Raw genomic sequence first — 25,896 nt, forward strand, 5'->3', positions numbered from 1 at the left:
AATCACACGTTAAAACATACTATGCCACTTTTATCATACTCGATGGAGTAAACGTGCCTGGCTGTGGATCGCAAGATCCAAAGTTTGGACAATTATACCGTTGTTGAACCTAATCAATACTTATAGCTGCGGATGCGTGATAAAAGTCGGTCCTAAGAAAACCTTTTTTTCCCACATCGAAAACATCACAGAACTGTGGCAGTAGATACTGCTACAACGACAAGTTTGTTTCACTTTCACCTGCAACCCCATTCGCAACTTGAGGGTCAGGAGTTCGAATCCCCTGTTACACCAACCATGCTCGTCCATTAAGTAGTCGGGACGTTATAAAGTGAAGGTGAATTCTACTATTCGTTGATTACACAGTACCCCGAGAGTTGCCAGTGGATGGTGATCACTAGCTGCCTTCCCTCTAGTCTTACACTGATAAATTAGGGACGACTAGCACATTTAGACTTCGTGTTGCTTTGCGAAAATTCACAGAACAAACAAACTTTGACCATTAATTCACAGTTAGGGACGACTATACCTAAATCATAAAGTGCCTTTCGATTCATTTGCGCATAACCTGCCTATCACAGTGAAAACATGTGAAGACTAATGTATTGAATAATCAGTACACTGAAAGTTACTTTTACTTCAACGTTATTCAAATGTTATTTTATGAGTTTTCTTTGTTTATAATGTATACCAATATACATATATTTATATTGTACATTTTATAAACTTCAGTATCGGAAACATCATGTTACGTTTTCTTATCTGATTATGTAAAGAAAAGTAATACAGGATATATCTAGACGTTTATTTATAATGATACTTTGATCTAAGCAAGACTAGCTGTTAGCCTGCCGGAATGTCAATCCGAGTGTACAGATTCGCATCCCTTTGTTTAAGCATTTGCTCTTCGTATTTCGTAGCAGTGATTATAATTAGACAATCAACTCCTCCTGTTTAAACATCGTAGCCCAATGATTGGCACCAGGTGATGTCATCTCGCTGCATTCTATCTAGTTAATCATTTGAAACTTAGGGATAGCTAGCGTAGATAGCCTTCGAGAAGCTTTGCTTGAATTTCAGACACAAGAAAACAAATAATAATGATGTCCAAAAAAACTCGTCAATTAAACATAATTATGTGCCTTCTCGTGTTATTCGCGATTTTCATCAAACAGCTTAGATTTGGTTTTCAATTTGGCGCAAAGCTACTCGAGAGCTATCTACGCTAGCCGTCCCTAATTTAGCAGTGTAAGGCTAGAGGAAAGGCAGCTAGTCATCACCACCCACCGCAAACTCTCGGGCTACTCTTTGACCAACGAATAATGGAATTGATCGTCACACGGCTGAAAGGGAGAGCATGATTGGTGTGATGGGGATTCGAACCCGCGACCCTCGGTTTACGAATCGAGTGCCTTACCACCTGGCCACCTTATAATTCTATTTTCAGTAATCATTGTTTTCTCTAAAATAAGGCTTTGTAGGGCGTTCGACGGATTCGAGTCACCTTTACCGAACATGTTTTAGCCATGGAGACGTTAGGTCAATTCCACTCTTCCATAGTAAAGAGTAGCCCAAGAGTCGGCGGTGGATGGTGATGATCAACTGTCTTCTCTCTATTCTACCACTTATAATAATAGCCCTCGAATACTTTTGAGCGAAAATTCGACAAATAAACAGTAATTCGTGATAAAGAGAAGCCCATTTGAAATAAAAATGTATCTCAGTACTGCTGGTTTGGGTATTAAACATTTTATTAAATTAAGGAAAGAGAACAACGCTTCGACTTATCTAGGTCATCTTCAGGTTAAAGAAAAGAGACTTTGCAACTGACCATTGCCGGGCACATTTCTTAGGAACGAGAGTGTAAACGGGTACGTGATTGTAGAGGTCATTGCAGTATATGTTATTAATTAGTAGAAACATAAATATGTCCCTTTTGTATTTGTTGAATTTTGGTTTGAGTTTTCGTATAAGTGGAGCTTCGTTGATTTTGTGTTTGCTTATATTTGTTTCCCTACATAGTATCTGGTGTTTTCCATGGTTATATTGTGTTTATTTGATTTGCAGTGTTCAAAAATGCGTGAAAGTGTTTTGTTTTTGTTGTTGTTCTTTGAATCTGGTTTCCATCTTTCTGCTTGTTTATCCAATATAGAAGTCGTGACAATTGTTACATTGTATTTTATAAATAATGTTGGTGTTGTGTTGCAGTGTAGTTTCTACATACTATGGACTTTAATTGTGTGCCTGGTTTTTCAATAAATTTGGTGTTTACTGGAATGTTGTGTTTTGTTATAAGTTGTTGTGTTTTTTTTTTCAAATGTTGGTTATTTCTTCAGCTGATATTAAATAATAAATCCAAAGATACCACAAACTACAAAACTTTACAATGGTGCATACCATATATTCCTGATATCTGATCTCCACCTGCTCTTTACCACATTATCGTTGTCCGACGAGACAAGAAATAATGAGAACACATTAATGGAATAAAACCTTTGTCCCTAACAAAAACAACATTTATCTGTGAATAAAACGTCAGACTATCTAGTGGAGACAGGAAGATATATTGTAAGTTTCTTCAAACGATTCATATTCTAGATTTATATGCCGTTTGCACACATTCTTAACTTCTAGCTAAATCTCGAGATCCGCACATTTCCAACAATTGTACATTTAAGGACTATATATCTTTCTCTAGTTAAATCGCCCAATTTCATTAAAAAAAGTGTTTACTTTATGGCTAGTTTTTACTATAAATTCATTTTTACCGGTGTTGGTATTAAAAAAACTATGAATGTCAGGATGGTAAATTAGCTAACATAATTTCATACTTAGTGATAAACAATACATTACTCGAAACCTTGGGACATTTTAAAGAAATAGCAAAAAATTAAAAACTAGCTGATACAATAATTTACAAAATAATTGATGATTAACTATTAAATCAATTCTTTGTGACTTAAAATAGATAAAGTACGACCTACAATTCCAGATAAGAGTAGTGTATTTGAATCAAGATTTTTTTAATTCTATTTCTTCAGGACTAAAAGGATTTTGTCAAATTTAAATACACTTATGTTAAACTTTTGTCCTGATGAAGCCACAAGGGAAAAATCGAGCACCAAATCACATTTTTATTTCTTTTTTGTTGAAATAAAACATTTTGTACTTGTTTTTAAGGAACTAAAAATAAGAATAAGACTGACTTGAAGACGAAACGTCGTCTTCTGCACTTGTGTCTCCAAAACAGGCAGTTGCCGTCAATTCTACAAAGTTTCAAGAATAAGATATTTATTGAAAGTAAGAATTTTAAGTATAATGATCCCGTCTGCTACTTTGTATCTCTAATCACCGATAAATGTGATTTGACAGAATATTAATACTATATGTATAGCTGAAGAGATTACGAAGATAAAATTTCAAAATACATTTCGCTCAGATTGCTTGTACAGGACCATTAAAAAAATACCACATGCTAATAATTGTATTCATTGTATTACTTGTAACGATTCGCTCTGATTACAAGTCATTTTCTTGAATATTTTGCTCTTTAAAGCGGATTGTTGCTAGAAGAGGCTTGTCAAATGCCTCTTAACTTCATTTGCTACTCGCAATTGTTACAGCGAGTCTCACCCGTGCCTCATCACTGAAAATTCGTAAAAATAATCAACCAACACTTAATAATATCAAAAGCTCTAAACAGAAAAATTAAAGTTGAAAATACGTAGCACAAATAATTGCTTGCTTGTTTAGAATTATGCACGAAGCTACACAATAGGCTCTCTGTGCTCTGCCTACCACGGGTATCGAAACTCGGTTTCTACCGATGTGAGTCTGCAGACACACCGCGGTGCTACTGGAGGGCTAGCACAAATAAAGCTGGTAATATTGACTGCAGACACACCGCGGTGCTACTGGAGGGCTAGCACAAATAAAGCTGGTAATATTGACTGCAGACACACCGCGGTGCTACTGGAGGGCTAGCACAAATAAAGCTGGTAATATTGACTGCAGACACACCGCGGTGCTACTGGAGGCTAGCACAAATAAAGCTGGTAATATTGACTGCAGACACACCGCGGTGCTACTGGAGGGTAGCACAAATAAAGCTGGTAATATTGACTGCAGACACACCGCTTGTGCTACTGGAGGCTAGCACAAATAAAGCTGGTAATATTGACTGCAGACACACCGCGGTGCTACTGGAGGGCTAACACAAATAAAGCTGGTAATATTGACTGCAGACACACCGCGGTGCTACTGGAGGGCTAACACAAATAAAGCTGGTAATATTGACTGCAGACACACCGCGGTGCTACTGGAGGCTAACACAAATAAAGCTGGTAATATGACTGCAGACACACCGCGGTGCTACTGGTAACACAAATAAAGCTGGTAATATTGACTGCAGACACACCGCGGTGCTACTGAGGCTAGCACAAATAAAGCTGGTAATATTGACTGCAGACACACCGCGGTGCTACTGGAGGGCTAGCACAAATAAAGCTGGTAATATTGACTGCAGACACACCGCGGTGCTACTGGAGGGCTAACACAAATAAAGCTGGTAATATTGAAATGTGCTGTAACAAGCAAAGCTCTTTATTTGAGTTGTCATTTATTTATACTCATTGTCATGTACAATAGTTTTTGATTGTGCAGATTAATTGAAATTGGGTGCATATTTGACGATCTCGTATTTGTTGTACAGTAATAACATTTGAATATTAATAAAAAAGTGAAAAATTGTTTAAAATTAAGAAACAAGTATCAGTTTATGAGCTTAACAAGAATCATTTTAGGCCTCAACTTATAAATCAGTAAACTCTCTTATATTAGGCCTCAACTTATAAATCAGTAAACTCTCTTATATTAGGCCTCAACTTATAAATCAGTAAACTCTCTTATATTAGGCCTCAACTTATAAATCAGTAAACTCTCTTATAGTAGGCCTCAACTTATAAATCAGTAAACTCTCTTATAGTAGGCCTCAACTTATAAATCAGTAAACTCTCTTATAGTAGGCCTCAACTTATAAATCAGTAAACTCTCTTATATTAGGCCTCAACTTATAAATCAGTAAACTCTCTTATATTAGGCCTCAACTTATAAATCAGTAAACTCTCTTATATTAGGCCTCAACTTATAAATCAGTAAACTCTCTTATATTAGGCCTCAACTTATAAATCAGTAAACTCTCTTATAGTAGGCCTCAACTTATAAATCAGTAAACTCTCTTATAGTAGGCCTCAACTTATAAATCAGTAAACTCTCTTATAGTAGGCCTCAACTTATAAATCAGTAAACTCTCTTTAGTAGGCCTCAACTTATAAATCAGTAAACTCTCTTATACTGAAACTATGTTCAGCATTGTTAAGATCTTAAAATAATTTGGATGCAGAACTTAGTTACACTCACCTTGGCGGCCCCTAGTGAGACAATGTTATGTCTGGGAGAAACCTGATACCCGTGTTGGGCAGAGCACAGATAGTCCTTTGTGTAGCTTTGTGCTTAGTAACAAAACAACAAGAACAACAACTCACCTTCGTCGTGCTCTGATGCATTAGATTTATTCGATGCTTATAAATTTCCATGATCTTTCACATCAGGGCCCGGCATGGCCAAGCGTGTTAAGGCGTTCGACTCTCACATGCTCCCCTTTCAGCCGTGGGGGCGTTATAGCGTTACGGTCAATCCCACTATTCGTTGGTAAAAGAGTAGCCCAAGAGTTGGCGGTGGGTGGTTATGACTAGCTGCCTTCCCTCTAGTCTTACACCGATAAATTAGTGATGACTAGCGCAGATAGACAAACAAACGATATTCCAGATAACATTGTAACTTTATAATAACAGAAAAGTGTAGTTTCCATTTCTGATACATTCCGTTCCACCGCGATTTTTTATATATTATAGTTGTTACGCCACTTGTTAATTTGTATATTCAAAACATTTTTAATATAACTTACTAAATATGCTGTATAATTTGATTTATCCTATGTTACTTCATTTTGTGTGTTTTAGACCTGATTTGTCCAAGAGCACCTCCTATAGTTTTTGGATTTAGCAATACCAAAATTGAGGTGCTCTTGGGGTTCTTATATCCACACAGCTTAGTACCTATGCAGTACATAAATAGCAAACATAAAAGTATTAATTTTACTTTTGAATAGCAAAATGATCGGAAACATTATTTTATAATTGTGATGATGATTGGAAATGTAAAGTTTAACATAAACAACATAACCGAACTTTATTTTAATGTTTTTTCAGTTAGGTACTAAACTGCTTAAAATAGTTTAAAATCTTTAATTTTCGGACTTATAAAGTTTCAAGTATCTAAGCACCTTTGCGAAAAGGGTTTCACAACAACTTTGCTTATTTGTTTATTTATTTGATTTATTTCAAAGCTGTACAAGGCCTATGGGCGGGCGCCAGCCTTCCCTGAGTTAGAGGTGACAGACAAGAGAAAAACAACTAATCAACATCACCTATTGCCTTGCCAACTGTTGGGTTTGATTTGTTTGAAATTTCACGCAAAGCTACGCGAGGTCTATCACTGCGTAAGCTGTCCCTAACTTAGCAGTGATAGACTAGAGGAAAAGCAGCTAGTCAACATCACTCAGCATCAACGACTGGGATACGCTTTTATTAATGAGTAGTGAGATTGAATGCATAATTATAAAGCCTTCAAGGCAAAAGTAGTTAATATGGTCGTTAACAAGGATTCAAACCCGCAACCCTCATATTGCGATTTGAAAACCTTAATCCTCGATCATAAACTGTTGGGCATTTCCTTTACTAACGGATAGTGGAATTGACCGTCAGAGCATAATACTACATGGACGAAAGAGCAAGCATGTTCGCTAAAAGTATTCGATCCTACGACTTACATATTGTCGGTCGAGAGTTTTAACCATCAAGTCGTACCATGTCGTACAACAGCCAACAATGTGTACGCAAAATTTGTTTCATTAGAATACTTCTAAAACTATTAAATTATAAATGTTCATTCTGTTTAACCTTGACATTTATTCATAAATAATCTTTATGTGTATGCAAAAACGGCTCGTTTCGGTTGAGAAAATATTTTACGTAGAAGAGCGAACAACGTTTCGACCTTCTTCGGTCATCGTCAGGTTCACAAAGAAAGAAAGAGGTAACTGTGGTCAGCTTCCGGTCAGTTACCATTTTCTTTCTTTGTGAACCTGACGATGACCGAAGAAGGTCGAAACGTTGTTCGCTCTTCTACGTAAAATATTTTCTCAACCCAAACAAGCCGTTTTTTCACATAAATAAAATTATTCGTGTTTAGAAAACAATCGTTGACAATAACTAAATATTAAATAATACTTTGAAACTGTGATTTATTAACTTCAGTTTTACCGTTTCGTGTTTTTGTGTTACATACATTAACATTTACCATTGGCACAGCGGAAAGTATGCTAGAAACAGGATTTCGATACCCGTTGCTAGCACATTAAAGACATTTCATTGAGTAACTTTAAGCTTAACTACACACAAGTATTAGCAGTTTAAAAGAAACGAGGCTTTTCCAGTAAAGATGTTTTACAGCGTCTTGCTAAATATGTTTAATGTTATATCACTATCAGTCTAATAAGCCTTAGAATTAGCTAATTCGTCATGTGGGCAGTGGAGTATCACAGCTTTTCTGCTATTTTCTGATCGATCAGACGTTCTTATTTAATGTGTTTTATCGCACCCTGATGTGTTTTATTTTACCCTGATGTATTTTATTACACCCTTTTCCATGAGACATAACTTCTCCGCCAAGCTCTTAATGTGAATATATGTGGAAATAGAAGGAGACGAATATATCCTTTAATGGCTATAATTATTCATTTCAGAATTCCACTTCAGTACCCACCAGTGGCACAGCAGTATGTTTTGCAACGCTAGAAACCGAGTTTTGATACCTATGTTGGGCTGAGCGCAGGTAGTAAATCATGTAACGTTGTGCGCAACTTCAAATAAAGTAAAAATTCTTTAGTTTACGAATAAGGTTAGCTATATTTCTGAGTTTGTTTATTTGTTTTGAATTTCGCACAAAGCTACTAGAGAGCTATCTGTGCTAGCCGTCCTTAATTTAGCAGTGTAAGACTAGAGGAAAAGCAGCTAGTCATCACCACCCACCGCCAATTCTTGGGTTACTCTTTTACCAACGAATAGTGGGTTTGACCGTTAAATTATAACGCCCCCACGGCTGAAAGGACGAGCATGTTTGGTGCGAACGGGTTTCGAACCCACGACCCTCGGATTACAAGTCGAACGCCTTAACACACTTGGCCATGCCGGGCCATATTTCTAAGAGTCACTGTTTAATTAACAGTACAAAATAGCATAAAATACTTTTGAATATTTGATTAATTAAAATGCACTTTTCATATATTTATATATACATGACAAATTTGATGTTCTATTCAATATGCTTCCTTTCTTAGGTTTTTACACATTTTTCTCAAAATGAAATTTACTCTGAAAATGCGACATTGTTTTTCATTAAGTTAATTTCGCTATATTTCATCAATCTTGTTACGTTGTTGTTTCTCGAGCTCCAGGAATCGATTGTTTCACAAAATTTATTTTATACTTTAATAAAATGTAATGTCGTGGAGGAAGCTTCAGAGCCACTTTATTTTGTATAAAAATGTTCTCTGTAACATTTACGGGAGAAGTTTTCACAGAGAGTGTGAAAATCAATTTATTTATTTTTTCTCTGTTTCCATGTAGTTATTTAGTGTTAGATAGAGTGAAGTGCAAAATAAATATCTAGAATAACATTGTTATATGTATAAACAAGGAACGACTTTGAAATAAAACATGTTATATCTCATTATGTTTATAAACAACAAACTGTTAACAAACAGCAACATATTCTTATATCTATAAACAAAGAACTACTATTTATAATGAAATGTATGAAACATCATAATGTTTATAAACAACAACTTGTTATTATGAAAAAAACATAAAATAGCATTGTTATGTGTATAAAAAAGAAACGCCATTAACATTGGACCATGTTATTATGGAGCTCGACTCCCAATCTGAGCATCGAGGGTTCGAATCCCGTCTCACTAAACATTTTCACTATTTTAACCGTGGGGCTTTGTAAAGTCACGATTAATCCCATTATTCTTTGACAAAAGAGCAGCCCAAGAGTTGGTGGAAGGTAGTGATGACCAGCTGCCTTCTCTCTATTCTTACACTGATCAGTTAGAGACGGGTAGCGCGATAATTCTCGGGTCGCCTTGCGCGAAATTCAAAACAAATTAAACAAACTATTAAGAATGACACGCGTATAAAAAAAATACTTATTCAACTGTAATAATTATCAGTAACTGAAATTTTAGTTAAATGTAACCTTTGTTTTTTGTTCAATTTTTAATATTCTAATTTTCCCAATTTTTGAAAATGTATTTGATATTTGGACTACGACATTAACCCTACTTAGGTAATTTTCCAGACCTGAAGCCAAACTTATTTTATATCATTTCACAAACGACGTCCTATGCGAATTAATTCCGATGTACGATCGCATCACAAAACATCTCGGGTGATACGTTTTACATAATTTATTTAATCTTTATAATTATTAGTCTTTCATGATAGCAGTAAAGTAATCTTATTAAATATTACCTGACACGTGTTCCTGTTCGACAAAGATTTGATTATTCGTTTATAAATTCTCTGTGTTGTTGTTTAACAGTCTATACTGCCATGTTTCACATATTTCAACAACAGCAAAGCACATATTACAAAATTTCCTGCAGATATGTGATTAAACAGCAAGATCAGTGTGTGTGGTGTTTCACACTCATCTCGCGTGTGTGTGTAAAATAATCTACGTGACAGAAGAGACATCTATGTTGTTCTAGTAGACGATAACTTAGGGAATCGTGTCTGTCTCCAACTTCTATTTTATGTAGTCACATGTCAAGCCCTACAAAATAAAAATGTCAAAAAACAGCAACGTTCTCGAGTTTGCCGGTTTCTTTTACACTATTTGTTGGCACAGAATACCTTCGCCACAACAGTCTTGTAAAGTAAACACGTATCAGACCGTCAGTTACCATTATACTCAGATCACGTTACGTGTGTCACTTCCCCAGGGTATGTGAATAAACAAACTCGAGGAGATATACGAGGAACACTGGTACACGAGAGTTGTATCAACGCCGTTAGATCCATCAGTACCTAAAGCTGTATTTACTCCAACAATATCCTTCTTAATTATATATATATATTATATATATTCTCCAATATATACCAGGAACTTTCTCTTTAAAGTTTATTAAACCAGATAATTACATAAAAACAGCGAAATTATTTACATTATTATTTAAGTTACTCGTATTACATATTTCTTGGACTTAGTTAAGAATAATAGATACTAGATAATTTATCTGAGATCAGACTTAATAAGGTGTTTTATTTTTGTATGAAGAAAACATCTCATCATAGTTGTTATTAAATACCTTCCTCAATCTACAATTAAGTAAAAAATCCACGATCTTTAGTTTGAAATGAAGAGATTCAGATTTCGCTAATGTAAGTTGTCTGTGAAGAGGTATTTTTTGTTGAGTAAACATTTTCGATAAAAAAAATAGGTAAAAAATATTTTGGTGTCTCGTATATTGATTTCTATGGACGGTAAGTTAAAAAGAACCAGCTTCCTTCAAGGATGTGAATGATATATGAAGAGTAAGATATTACATTCTGGGGACTCTTCACAGATTAATTATCTTAAAAGAAACCCAAGAGGAACAGCAATTCTCTGACATAAATTATCTGTGAAAATTATGCAGCACATTCCGATTTTGACCTGCAGATGAATCCTTTGTAAGATTCCAGTTTCTTCTGAAAGATTAATTATATGTGTAGAATAAGACAACGGTTTCTTCATTCATCTTGACATATTGCTCAATCGTTTTATATATATATGTGTGTGTATGTATATATAAAATTGTTTTTTTTCTCTAAAGTATATAAAACCACACAATTACTTGGCACGTGTTTTGTGGCAGTATTAACTTCTTTTTTCTTACAAATATGTTATGTTTGAAACTCACTTTAAGTTCAAACATTTCACTCGCATCTTCAGATATAAAAAGTAAGTTGACTGTTCAGAAGATCTTCCTTTGTAATGGACTATAAGAAAATTTTCTAAGCATTGGCAACATTATAACCAAACGACTTGTAAATATTTCTGGCTTTGTATGATAAATAATTTTTATAAAAATGCATAGGACACATTTCTATGACGGAGAAATAATTTATTGCTTTGTTTGTTTGTTGAAATTCCTATAAAGCTACTTGAAAGCTATCATGGCTAGCTGTCTCTAACATTAATAGACTAGAGGAAAGGGAAATCAGCTGGTCAGTATGGCCAAGTGCTATATCTTGGACCATTCTTTACCAATTAGTGTGGAATTTACAGCATTATTATAACGCCTCCACATTTGAAAGGGCAAACATGATCGGTGAGTAGATTCGAACAAGCCTAAACTTTTAGTTTCATAAATTATTATGAATTTGGTTTGAACTAATATATTATACTATAGAACACAGAACGAGTTTAATAACGTTAAATAAATGTTGAACTCAAATACAGAAAATTTATTTGAGACAAAAGTGAAATACTATTGATTGTTAAGTATTTGCATACGAAGACCAACATGTTAGTGTTAGCTAACATTATATGTATGACAAATTAACTATCTCTCCTCACCTATTAAAATTAAGTATGATATTATTAACATCACTGAATTATTAAAAGCTTATTTGAATCTCTTCGGTAGGACATTTGTGCCAACTTGTCCTAAATCGTCATTCAACCATACCTATTTATTTATATAAAACATATGTTGCTGTTTATCTGCTTTAATGGAAGATGATTTTTCATGAATAGTCAAATATATCGTTCCAAGAAAAATAAATCCCAATTTTCTTTCAATTAAAGATTAATTCCATCCTTTCTTATTGACAGAAGCGACTTATTTTTTTTTTTATAAATTTTACCATAATGATATATCTGTTGTTGTTGTTTATTTATTTTATGACTCTGGCGTATACGTCAAAGTATATCTATCATAAAACTACTTTTGTCTCATGCGAGTTTGCAATGTACAGTCATGAGAAAAAGTTAGGACACCCTATGAAAGTCTGTGTATTTTTGTAACATTTTTGGATATATAGATATTTAATCTCAATTTCAACAATACTGAAAGATTAGAGGAATATAACTAAACAATTAAAACTGAAGAAAATGCTTTTCAAGATCTTCTGTAAATGTAATTTTACAAAAATGCATATTCTAACTGAGAAAAAAGTTAGGACACCCTACCCCCTAATAGCTAGTGTTACCCCCTTTGGCTGAAATAACTGCAGTGAGACGCTTCTTGTAGCCATCTACCAATCTCTGACATCAGTCTGAAGGAAGTTTGCCCCACTCCTCAATGCAGAATTCTGTCAGCTATGAGATGTTTGAGGGGTTTCTTGCATGTACAGCCCGTTTCAAGTCACCCCACAGCATCTCAATGGGATTAAGATCCGTGCTTTGACTCGGCCATTCCAGGACTCTCCATTTCTTAGTTTTCAGCCAGTCCTTGGTGGATTTACTGGTATGTTTTGAATCATTGTCGTGTTGTAGGGTCCATTTCCGTTTCAGCTTTAATTTTCGTACAGATGGTCTCACATGATCATCAAGCACCCTCTGATACACAGTAGAATTCATGGTGGATTCTATGATTGTGAGCTGTCCAGGTCCTGCTGCAGCAAAGCAGCCCCAAACCATGACACTTCCACCTCCATGCTTCACAGTTGGTATGAGGTTCTTTTTCTGGAATGCTCAATTTGTTTTACGCCAAACATGTCATCTGTTCTGGTGTACAAATCATTCAATTTGGGACTCATCTGTCCAAAGAACATTATTCCAGAAGTCCTGGTCTTTGTCTACATTCTCTCTGGCAAACTTCAGTCTGGTCTTGATGTTTCTCTTAGAGAACAAATGTTTCCTCCTTGTACACTTCCCATGCAAGTTAAACTTGTGCAGTCTCTTTCTGATTGTAGAGGCATGCATGTTCACATCAACAGTAGCCACAGCCTGCTGTAGGTCCCCTAATGACATGTTAGGGTGTTTGGAGACCTCTTTTAGCATCTTGCGGTCTGCTCTCGGGGTAAACTTGCTTGGACGGCTGGACCTGGGCATGTTGGCAGTTGTTTTGAAAGCCCTCCATTTGTTGACTATTTTCCGGACAGTAGAAAGGCTGATTTCAAAATCTTTTGGGATCTTTTTAAATCCCTTACCAGACTCATAAGCTTCTACAATTTTCTTTCCGAAGGCTTCAGACAGCTGTTTAGCTCTCACCATGGTACTCACTCTCACTTCAATAGTCAGGAGCACACCAAACTAAATGTCTGAGGTTTAAATAGGGCAAGCCTCATTCAAAATGCTGAGTAACGATCTTCTAATCATGTGCACCTGGTGTGATACACCTGTGTGTGAGTTGAGCCATTTTAAGTGGGAATAAATTTGGAGGTGTTCTAACTTTTTCCTCAGTTAGATTATGCATTTTTGTAGAATTACATTTACAGAATATCTTGAAAAGTCTTTTCTTCAGTTTTAATTGTTTAGTTATATTCCTATAATCTCTCAGTATTGTTAAAATTAAGTTTAAATATATATATATGCAAAAATGTTACAAAAATACACAGACATTCACAGGGTGTCTAACTTTTTCACATGACTGTATTTCATTTCGAGACATTACTGCACGGACTTCCCTTTATATATATCAAGCAATTTGTTGTACTTTTTATTCATATAATTGTAAAAAGGGATAATGTTTTTAGTTATATGTACATGTGTAAGTCGAATAATGGAATTATTTGCTGTCGAGTTTGTGAACTTTTGGGGTTAGTTATAAAAGCAACTACTTTGTGCTCCGATATTGTACAGATATTCGTATTAAAACTTATAAACTTAATTTTCTATGTTATGGTGCATTTAAGAAAATTTAAAAAAATAATTCTGAAGACACGAACAGTGTTAGATTCGTATTGAAAGTCAGAGAAATAATCACGTTGTAGAAAGACTTAACAGCGGTTTTCATATTTTATTCACCATTGATGTCACTAGAAGAAATGTACTTGTTTCTACAGCTATGATATTAAACAAGATAATTGTTATTTATAAAAATAAACACGTATTTTCGGTAGTAATTAAGTACAAAGATATACAATAGCTGACCGTGTTTTGTCTAATACGGGTATAAAATCCCGGTTTCTATCTTTGAAAGTCGAAGACATACCACTGTGTCACTCAGGGGTAAATAAATTCGCCTTTAACATAACATTAACATTGTATATAGCTCGTGTGAGGTATTGATCAGAAAAAACAACAAGTACATTTAGTGTTAAACAAATCAATTAATAATAAGTATCTCACTTGTTAAAACACAAAATATTTTACCCTTTTCACGTAAAAGATAATCGTAAAGGTGCATACAAGGACAGAGTGATCCCATAACTGTTACTTTAAGCAGAAGTGGACGTTTAAAAATCGAAACATAACAGTCTAATATCTGTTTAGTGACAACGACAAGTTTATTGTAACTTTCTTTTTTGTAGAAAATACTAAAATACTCTCTAACTATGAAGTTGTAGATCAGAAGAAAATGGCTATTCAACACCATCTCCCACCGACAATTCCAACGATTACTGAGATTAACAATCAAATTATTATGCCCCCACGTTTGAAAGTCGAACCTGTGATCCAATTATTATAAGTCGAGCAACTGGGACAGCGGGAAGTCTATGGATTTACAACGCTAAAATCAGGGAGTTCCTTTCCCCTCGGTGGACACAGTAGACAGCCCAATGTGGCCCTACTATAAGAAAAACCTATACACAAAGAAAAACAATAGGTCTATTTTCGAAAACATTAGTGTTTTTGATTTGTTGCTTAAAGCTGTCTTGTTTTCATACGAAGTGTTCTGCTCACTTTACAAAGATAGATATTCGTGCTGTAATATGGCCTGAACACGACATTATTAGCTTTTGTGAACCATCATTAATAATAATGTATATATTATTATTATCATAAGGCTTAGTGTGTATATTATGATATTTAACTTATTATTTAAGGTTAGGTAGCACTGGTTAAGTTTAAGTGTATATAGATATAACACTGTGGACAGATATATATGTGTGGTAAATCATGTCAAGAAAACAGTTTCTTTATTACTTAGTGTAAATGATTTACCAGTATTGAACCCGTTAGTGAAGTAAACATTCTCTGAAGAATATTGTAGATAATGTTCTTTTTTTCTTCTTTCTTTTGTTATTAAATATCTAATGATCTCATTAGGTAATAATTTAATATCCTGCTTTGAGGAAAATAATAACCGTCTCATTAAATAATACAATATTTAAATTCCAAGCCAAAAGTGGAAATGTGTCTTATTTCATGATGTTTTTTTATGCACACCATCGGAAAGTTTCCATACAAAAGGTAAGGTGATCAACTCAGCCATCTCAAGTTGAGGGATGCTAACATACATACATAATGGATCATCTTTATAGTAGGACATAAATAGAGGTTTTAAATTCTCTGTAGTTTAGTATACGGTAGAACTCTAACATGTTACACACAAAGTGAGAGATAACTGAATCTGGGAGGTTATTCTTTTTTTCCTCATATGTTATCAGAACCTTTGTATGAGGTTAAATAGTTTTCAATGGAAGTCGCTACTCATTTAATGTAGAGCTGGTGCCAAGCATAAGAACCCAAAAATAAATTATTCTGTGCATTTCCTGATTGGTTTCTTTCTGTAGCGCAAATTATCATACATGTTTCATTCTTTAAGAAAGAGAAAGTCCTCTGTCACAAGGAGAAAACCGGTGTTTTTTAATGAAATCTTAATTAAAATATTTAGTAATACATTAGCTGTAGTTCCATCTTTATACACGGCAAAATAACTTCTGCAATGTTACCTACTGGCTAACTCAACATTATTTGAAAGTTGTGATTTGATACAACCTATAACATGCATGTTGCTCATGTTTATAACACTTCAATGTTACCCCAACAAACAATAAATAAAGTGTAGGTTCATAAGGTAACATATAAAAGTGTTCCATTTCACCGATCTAGGAAATGTTAGCTGCTAGTAGCGGAAACCGTTTGCAACTTATAGTCTGCTACTAACCTATACGGTTGAGCATCCGTCGCTAGTAGTGGTAACAGTGGATAAATAGAGACATTTTTACTCTGATAAAGACAGTGTATGTGATAATGACATTTGAAGATGAAGGTTCAAAGAGGAGAGACAAAGAGAACTGATCCGAAGTACCAAACTATTTAGATTAAACTAACTGACCCAAACTTCCAGCGTCGGAAAATGTGGCACATAAACCTTTATACAATACTAAATAGAATGGTGTTGAAACCTAAGTACACACTATTTCAACTACGATCTTTCATTCATACTACAAGATACATAGATTTGATACAGAATTTCTGAGAGTATATATAGCACACTATTCTTCAGACGTTAAATCAGTAAGTAATGACTTTGATATGGCAAATAAAATTCAGTTAGGCGTGGTCTCAGTAATTCTTTTTAACTCTCTTGATTTGTAGGATCTCTTACAATGCTTAAGTAGTCTTAAGCTAAATGTCTTATAGTGTCAATAAGTGTCTTATTGGTGTACCTACTTCATCAGCTAACTTCTGTCATGATCTGGATATCAGATGATCTACAGATAGACCATCAACTCCAGACCAAAATCTGTGAGCTGTTAGATTTCAGCTAGGGTAAGAAGTTAACTTTATTTTCAATCAATAAGTTTATTTTTATTAGGATATTTGAAAAAAAAAAACAGAAATGTAAGTTATTTATGATAAAAACCGTTTACTCTTCCGACACTGAGACACAGATATTGTAACAATAATATTTATGAGAGCAACATATCTGTTGGTAATGGTAAAACTGTTTAGTGAATTAATTGTAGATAAAATCATCAAGGAACAGCAAGTGAAATAAACTCGTACAGCTAGTGTTACTTCGTGTATCTCAGGACATCTGGTATGGGTATTAACGCTTTTGCTAAAATAAAGCAGAGAGCGAAGTTTCGACCTCCTTAGGTCATCTTCATATTAAAACCCATACCGGCCGTCCTGAGATACATTTTTACTTCAAGTGGGTTTCTTGTCATCCCGAATTAGCGTTACCTCGCGAATGTCATATCTACCACATCTCTTCCAGAGCGCTGAGCTTCTAGTGTAAATACTGTGCTAAGAGTCTCTAAACAAATAGTAGAATTATTGCAGTTAGATTATGAAGTGTTAGTAAGCCAGGCATATTTCAGGTATTATAAAATTATCAGTTCATCATATATTAAACACCAGTTAAAGAATGTCATTAAAAGGATGTCCGAAGATGCTGTTCAGATGTGCATTGAGACCTAAGTGTTACTTACGACACTTCTTTGCATTAAAAGACCGAATCTCTTCTTTATAGCTATGAACATTTGTTGCCTATAAAGTTACTTTAAAAACACGCTAATATAAAGTCTCCTATTAAGTTTAATATAGTTGAGCATGCCCTAAACGACAATGGAGTTGTTGTTTAACCTGGTTTATTGTACACCTTGCAAGAGCCAAACTTGAGTAGAATCTTCGTATGAAACATAACTTGCTCGTCCTGAAATTAAAGCTAAGGAAACCTCTACTAAACTACTTCTACTTTATAAAGTTATTGTCTTTTTTAGATGATACAAAGCATCGTAAAGCTGAAATAGTTATACAAGGAGTAGTTCACGAAAGTACCCATCAACAACTTTTCCAACCCTAAATTTGAGTGTTATGATATTGAAGATTACACAAAGTCAAATGTTGATATTTTTTGTATAATTTAGTCTTATGTAATCGGATACATTTACAACACTTTAATAGAAAAACACTAGGCCCGGCATGGCCAAGTGTGTTAAGGCGTGAGACTCGTAATCCGAGGGTCGCGGGTTTGAATCCCGGTCGCACCAAACATGCTCGTCCTTTCAGCCATGGGGGCGTTATAATGTAACGGTCAATCTCACTATTCGTTGATAAAAGAGTAGCCCAAGAGTTGGCGGTGGGTGGTGATGACTAGCTGCCTTCCCTCTAGTCTTACATTGCGACATTAGAGACGGTTAGCGCAGATAGCCCTCATGTAGCTTTGCGCGAAATTCAAAGCAAACAGAAACATTAATGAATTTCAATCACTTATAGAAGTAACTGTATATTTTCTTAATGTGTAAAGAAAAAAGAAAAGCTGTTTACGGTAAGTCAATTGTTTTCAGAAGCGTAACATTTCAAATTAATTTAAAATGATTGTTTAACAAGTTTAATTTACATTATGATGCTGTTTACAGGAATTGTATTACATGAAAATGTTCAACTTGAAAGAATCGCTCTGGTTGCAGATTTTCCATGTTTAATGTTACCTGATGTTTTGTGTATTTATAATTTGTTATTTATTTTATAATTGTTGGCTAAGAGTGTTGGATTAGCTACATAATACATGCTTGTCTGACTTTATGTTTTTATTATAACTTAAGAAGTTCTTTCAAGTATCAAAGGAAAGGTTAATTATATATGACTGGAAGATTCTTACGTGTTAAAAACTAGAGGGGACACACCATGGAACGCATATCTCAACCACGTAGCTTTGATCATATTTAGATCTAACAAAAAACTAAAAACGTGTCCGTATGTCCGTTGTTTCAAACGGATACTAGCCCCTTTTGATTGGACAATCAATAATAGCACTGTACATATGTCCACCAAGTGCCATCAAAATCCGATCATTTTTATCCGAGCTATAGAATAAAAAATAGTGTGAAAAATCGGTCTCTATATTATCAGTTAAGTATTTTTATGATATTTCTATAACATTGACCATCTAAAAATAATAAAAATTCTAAGCTTTCACACAGTCCACATGTGTACAGATTTTTGTCCAAATCCATTCATCCGTTTCGAGAAACCTTACCTGTGAACAAGCATATGTCCTAGTATCTATGTACTTGGTTATTTGGAATTAAGCACATAGCTACAGAATGAGTTATTTGTGCTCTGCCCATCATGGTTATCGAAACCTGATTTTCAGCTGTGTGAGTCTGAAGACGCTGGAGGACACGCAGTAATGGAATATGGTTCACATCTTATTATGCCCCCTAGTGACACAGCAGCATGTCTGCGAACAAGCAACGCTAGAATCCGGGTTTCGATACCCTTAGTGGGCAGAGCACAGATAGCTCAATGTATAGCTTTATGCTTAATTATAAACAAACAAATAAAGGACATGCACACAAGGGCGAAAACATAACCTCTGGGCTCGGCATGGCCAGGTGGATGAGGCATTCGACTCGTATTCTGAGGGTCGCTGGCTTAAATCCCCGTCACATCAAACATGCTCGTCCTTTCAACAGTGGGGGCGTTATAATGTGACGCTTTTACTCACTATTCGTTGGTAAAAGAGTAGCCCAAGAGGTGGCGGTGTGTGGTGATGACAAGCTGCCTTCCCTCTAATCTTACATTGCTAAATTAGGAACGGATAGCTCTGATAGGCCTCGTGTAGCTTTGCGTGAAATTCAAACCAAACCATAACCTCCGTCTATGTTCAGTGGCGGGTAAAGTAAATAACAATTGAACTACATTGTCAATATATACTAGAAGTGTAAAAACATTTCGTGTTAAGGCCCTTCCTTCATTAGGTAATGTATAAAACTGTCATTAAAACTAAACGACAAATAAATATAAATGGAAAAAATAGAAAAAATGGATCACGTTAAATATTGCATCATGTTCGCGTGAGTTATTAGTTTTTTTCATAGGAGAAAGTAACAATATAGCAAAACATAAAAGCACGTTTCGCAATAATGTTATTCAATACAAAAACTACATAAAAGTAAATCGTAAATACTTGATATCAGGAGCAGGACAACATCTAGAATGAGGTGTAAACTGGTAGTTGATGCCTGAACATGAATTTTGTACTTGCTGTTACGTTCTGTTTGTGTGAAGAAAATCTATATCCAAAAACCAATTTTTTTTTTTAGTGTAGTGATGCAAGTATTCGAAAACGGTTAGAAAATGGTATAAAAAGCATGTTCGACTGTTGAATGCTTAGATCAGAACGGTGTAAATATAGGTTTTCATTAGCAACAGAAAAGACCTGTGGTTTCTGATATAAATATATGCATTAATTTTATATCAAGCGATCTTTTGATTTAATAAGTCTTATCTCAATTCACATCTCAGAGTAGTTAAATATATGATTGATTGATTACGATCAGTTCATTAAAGCATATTAAAGTCACATAAAGGTGGTTATAATGACAAAATGTTTAATGTCTAATAAATGATTTATTATCTTACGATTATCGTCTCTCAGCGGCCCAGCGCTGAATTCTGTAGGTTTACGATACGAAAAACCAATTTTTGATATGCGTGGTGAGCGCAGAAAAAATTGCCTATTTTGCAGTTTTGTGCCTAACTTCAACCAACAAACTTATTATCACCATTAATGAACTTATTATACGCATCGCATAGTTTCATAGGGAGGGAAGCATAACTTTGTATTTCATCAAAATGAATCATATCTTTGAAATTATGTTCTATGTAAGTTATATTTGATGTAGAAGCATATTAATATGACAAATTATAATTATTTCAGAACCAGATAGTTTGTCATATACATAGACACAGTAAAAATAATAAAATTTGAGCTAATCTGCTTATTAACCTCACCTTTAGCTGTATATAAAATCCAAGTTGGCCCGGCATGGCCAAGCGCGTTAAGGCGTGCGACTCGTAATCTGAGGGTCGCGAAATCGCATCCGCGTCGCGCCAAACATGCTCGCCCTTTCAGCCGTGGGGGCGTTATAATGTGACGGTCAATCTCACTATTCGTTGGTAAAAGAGTAACCCAAGAGTTGGCGGGGGGTGGTGATGACTAGCTGCTTTCCCTCTAGTCTTACACTGCTAAATTAGGGACGGCTAGCACAGATAGCCCTCGAGTAGCTTTGTACGAAATTTCAAAAAAAAAAAAAATCAAAGTTCCGGAAATATCCGTAATCACTGCATCTTCCATGTAGAGAAATAGAAAGATATTGAGGTGAATATTTTCTCGTTAATGCTACAAACCTAACTGAAAACCAAATACGAAAATATCAGAATGTAATATTTATTGCAGCTAAAATATTTCGGCTATAAATTAATATATCTAACATGCGAATTGGGGAAATGTATATAGCAGAATAAATTGTTGTTCTATATAATATTAAACAAATGTAGATAAACGAAAAATGAATTTCAAGTGTGAAAGTCATGGACAAACATAGCGCTTAAGACTTTGAAACAGACTCATATTTTCAAACATGTTATAGAATGTTTTGTATGTTTGTTTATTTTTAGAGCAAAGTCAGTCTTTATTGTTCTAATTCAGAAAACTTACTGTTGTTCCATTAAAGGTTAATCGTACACAATATAAATGTCATTTGAATGGTTTATCGTCAAACAAACAAGTACAAACAATTGAGACAAACTTTCTTGAAGTAATTAATCCTACATTTGGAACTGTAACACTTATAACTGAGGAAAAAGAAAAGTTAGCATACCTATTTTGTACAGATAATAGTTCAAGTTTATTCTTATGTCCTTAATAACGAATAACATGTATTCACAGCCAGACACAAAATTACATTTTGAAAATGACATTCATATGCAAGGCTTCTTTAGACTAGCAAAGATAAACTACATAATATATTAAATATTCTTGTTGACAAGTCATAACGTCAAATAAATTCACAGAGAAAATAAAAACAAAAAAAACGAATAACATTTCAATATAGATGGGTTTTAAACTGAGAAGTTTCACCAATACCGAAATGTTATCGTTGTTATGTCATACATGACAATAAATCTATTCCATACGGTATTCGTTGTTTTAGGTAAACGTTTTACAACCTTCAAGTCTTTAGCCCTAAAAACTAAATATAGGTCTTTCTCGGATTTTGAATAATGTATACGCATTATAATGGAAAACTTTATTTTGTTTACAAAACATTAGATCTTAAAGAAGGATATTTAATCCTCCAAATAAAATGTTCATGTTGTTAAAAAAGCAAAAACATAAATGCATTAATCGATTACATCTTCAAATACACATCGAAGAACCTCTGTTATTTCCAAATCAGTGATCAGAGCTTTTGTTAACAGTGTATGGTTATTTTTCTAGCTAAAGAAAATCGGAATCGTATTGAAAAGTGGATGAAACCATCTTTGCAATATATCGGTGACATATATTCTCTGTAATCATATGGAACTACGAGATTATTTATCTTTTTTCAATTTTTTTTAGTTCGTTTCTCCAGGAGTAAACTGATGATAAGACTTAATAACATGGATTTCCACAACTACATAAAACATTGTTTTCAATATTTTATGTTCGTTTTATTATCATAGTTATGGATAATATTGCGTATAATATTACGTATAAAAGCATGTTTTCTAGATACGTTATTTTTGTTTTTCTTAATTACCATTTTCATTTTATCTCTTTCAAAAGTACATAGATGGTAAATCACCAGACAACTGACCAAGTGTGTAGATGGTAAATCACGAAACAACTGACCAAGTATATAGATGGTAAATCACGAGACAACTGGCCTCCAAACTTAAAATATTGTTATATTATCGCATGGCCAGCTGGTTAAGGCACTCGACTCGTAATTTGAGGGTCGCAGGTTCGAATCCCCGTCACACAAAACATGCTCACCTTTTCAGTCATGGGTGCGTTATAAGCGATGGCCAATCCCACTATTTACTGGTAAAAGAGTAGCCCAAGAGTTGGCGGTGGGTGGCGATAAGTAGCTGCCTCCCGTCTGCTTTTACACCGCTAAATTACGGACGTCTAGAGCAGAGAGCCTTTGTGTAGCCTTACCCGAAATTCAAAACAAATCAAACTTTTAAAGTAAACCATAGTTTTCTATATTCAAAAGCGACCTGAGCGAAATCTCTAAGACGCAAGGAAAATGGCAGTATTCATTAGGTATTCGGTTAAAATACATCTCAGCAGAATGTTTTTTATCAAAATCCTCCCTTGACGCACGGTTAATGAAGTCCTGGGAAGTGTACAAAATAGACTTTGAAAACAAGAGTTTATACAAACGAAATTAACTGTAACGTTCAGGCTTCTATTGATAAATCTGTCATTTCAAACAGCACTTGCGTTTATTTATGGGTAAAAATAGAGTACAGAAAACTTTTTAAACTAAGACTTCGGATAGAGGCGGCGCGTTGTTTTCTTTTATCAGAAAGCTATTATAATGTTCTCTTTGTACTCTATCCACCGTGGAGGCTCGAGCTCCGGTTTTTAAAGCTAGAAATAAACGATTTTCTTACATCAAACTTGTTATTTTAACTTAACTAGACATCGACGCTTCGCTTTGCAACTGCTTCTGGGGTATTTCACTGAAACACAAACTAATATGCGCTATGGAAAATAAATAATGATTCCGGGTTTTGGTGTTATAAATTCGTTAACTTACCGCTATCCTACCGGGAAACGAGAGGCGGAGAGCAAATTGTGTTTATTGTTATTATTATTAATTGCAATTATAATTTGTGTTATATTCATACATTTTTAGTTTCCCGAATAACAATTCAACTAATTTAATCAGAAAAGGCAAAAACTGAAAAGAAAAAAACGAGCATATACTTAAATATTTATTTGGATTCGAAAAGAAATATTTCAAAGTGACTGTTCTTTGTTGTTCTTAAGTTTAGAATTCTAGTTTCACTGTTTAGCATAAGTAAGTCTTGTTATTAACTTTAATGATCTCTGAACATAATTTAGCATACAGTAAGTCTTGTTATGAACTTTAATGATCTTTGAACATAATTTAGCATACAGTAAGTCTTGTTATGAACTTTAATCATCTCTGAATATAATTTAGCATACAGTAAATCTTGCTATTAACTTTACTGATCTCTGAACATAATTGTAGTTTGCAGAATACTGCACGAACTAAAAAACTTAAAGGTAACTTATCGTTACGTGTAACAAGATGGCCAATTTTAACTTGTAATAAAAGTAGTAACTATAAAGATTAGGTTTATGACATCAAATCATCTCTACTGACACATCCATACGCCAGTCTTTAAGTCAGAATTTATCTATTTTATTTATACTTGCTGTATTTATCCTCAAAGTGTTTAGTTTCCTAAAACACATTAAGAGCTAATGTTGAAACGTTTCTGACAGAACGAAACGCAACAAGGCAAAAGTAAATGTTTGAATTATTTTTTATATGATTAGAGAAATAAAACTTCGGATTGCACAAAATGCCCATTACACAGCGCCATCTGGCAAGTTCTCATGACTCTCATAGCATTTAGCTCTATATTAAAGATTGTAAAAAGTACTATGGCATTATATATATATTCAATACGTCTCAGCAGAGTGACAATTTTGGTTGTGATAAATTTATTTTAGGTTTTGTTTTTCTTTCTTGTAGACATAAATATGGAAGAGCACATGTGCTTACTGAACTGGAAAGACGAGAAAGAAGAGAAGAAGATAAACTAAAGCAAAAAATATTTTACCTCGGGTTTCTTTGGATTTTTCTCAATTTTGCTTTACACATAGATCAAATTTTACCTTTAAGCAAATGTTTACTTACTTGTTTGTTGTTAAGCAAAAAGCTGCACTATAAACGATCTGGATTCTGGCTAATACGGGTATCGAAACCTGGTTTCTAGCGTTATAAGGCTTCAGAATTACTGCTAAGCTACTAGGTTGCATCTAATAAGATTGATAATTAGAGTTGTATAACATATACTTGTGTTGTTACAGATAGAGAAGAAACATATTAAATGTTTCTCAACATTTTCCTTCAATATCTTACCTTCACTCAAAACAAAATCCGCCAACTTTGTTTTGTTAGTTTTTACAGATATTAGTTCCATGTTAATTCAAAGACTACCAAGGACGAAACGTTCATGATTTTCAATAGACGTACTGAGGGAAGACAACTAATCAACAGCACAAAATGCCAATTCTTGAGTTACTTTTGTTTTACCGAATAGTATGATTTGTTTGTTTGTTTTCAATTTCGTGAAAGACTAGAAAGAGAGAGAGCAGCTAGTCAGTACCACCTACCGCCAGCTCTTGAGCTACTCTTTTACCAATGACTAGTAGGATTTATAATATCATTATATTGCCCCCACGGCTGAAAGACAAGTTTATTTGTTTTTGAATTTCGCACAAAGCTACTCGAGGGCTATCTGTGCTAGCCGTCCTTAATTTAGCCGTGTAAGACTAGAGGGAAGGCAGCTAGTCATTACCACCCACCGCCAACTCTTGGGCTACTCTTTTACCAAAGAATAGTGGGATTGACCGTAACATTATAACGCCCCCACGGCTGAAAGGGCGAGCATGTTTGGCGCGACCGGGATGCGAACCCGCGACCCTCAGATTACGAGTCGCACGCCTTAACACGCTTGGCCATGCCGGGCCAGGCTGAAAGACAAGCATTCTTTTGAGTAACGGGGATTCGAACACGTGACCCACAGATTTTGAGTCGAGCGCCCTAACAGCCTGCCACTACGATTTGATCGCCACCATTACTCCATTCTTCGTGTGAATTTTTTTCTTTCTTCAGTATCAGGACGTGAACATCAGAAACATCTATAACCTGACACTTCCGACTCTTTCTGAGCGATTTTGATGACATTTTCTGAGATCAGTTTTATCTATTTTTGTCATTACTACATATTTTACATTTTTAATCATAAACTCTAACAATTAATAGTAGTTCTAGTTATTTTTAG

The sequence above is a fragment of the Tachypleus tridentatus genome, chromosome 10 (assembly GCF_004210375.1).
Source record: "Tachypleus tridentatus isolate NWPU-2018 chromosome 10, ASM421037v1, whole genome shotgun sequence".
Taxonomy (NCBI): Eukaryota; Metazoa; Arthropoda; class Merostomata; order Xiphosura; family Limulidae; genus Tachypleus; species Tachypleus tridentatus.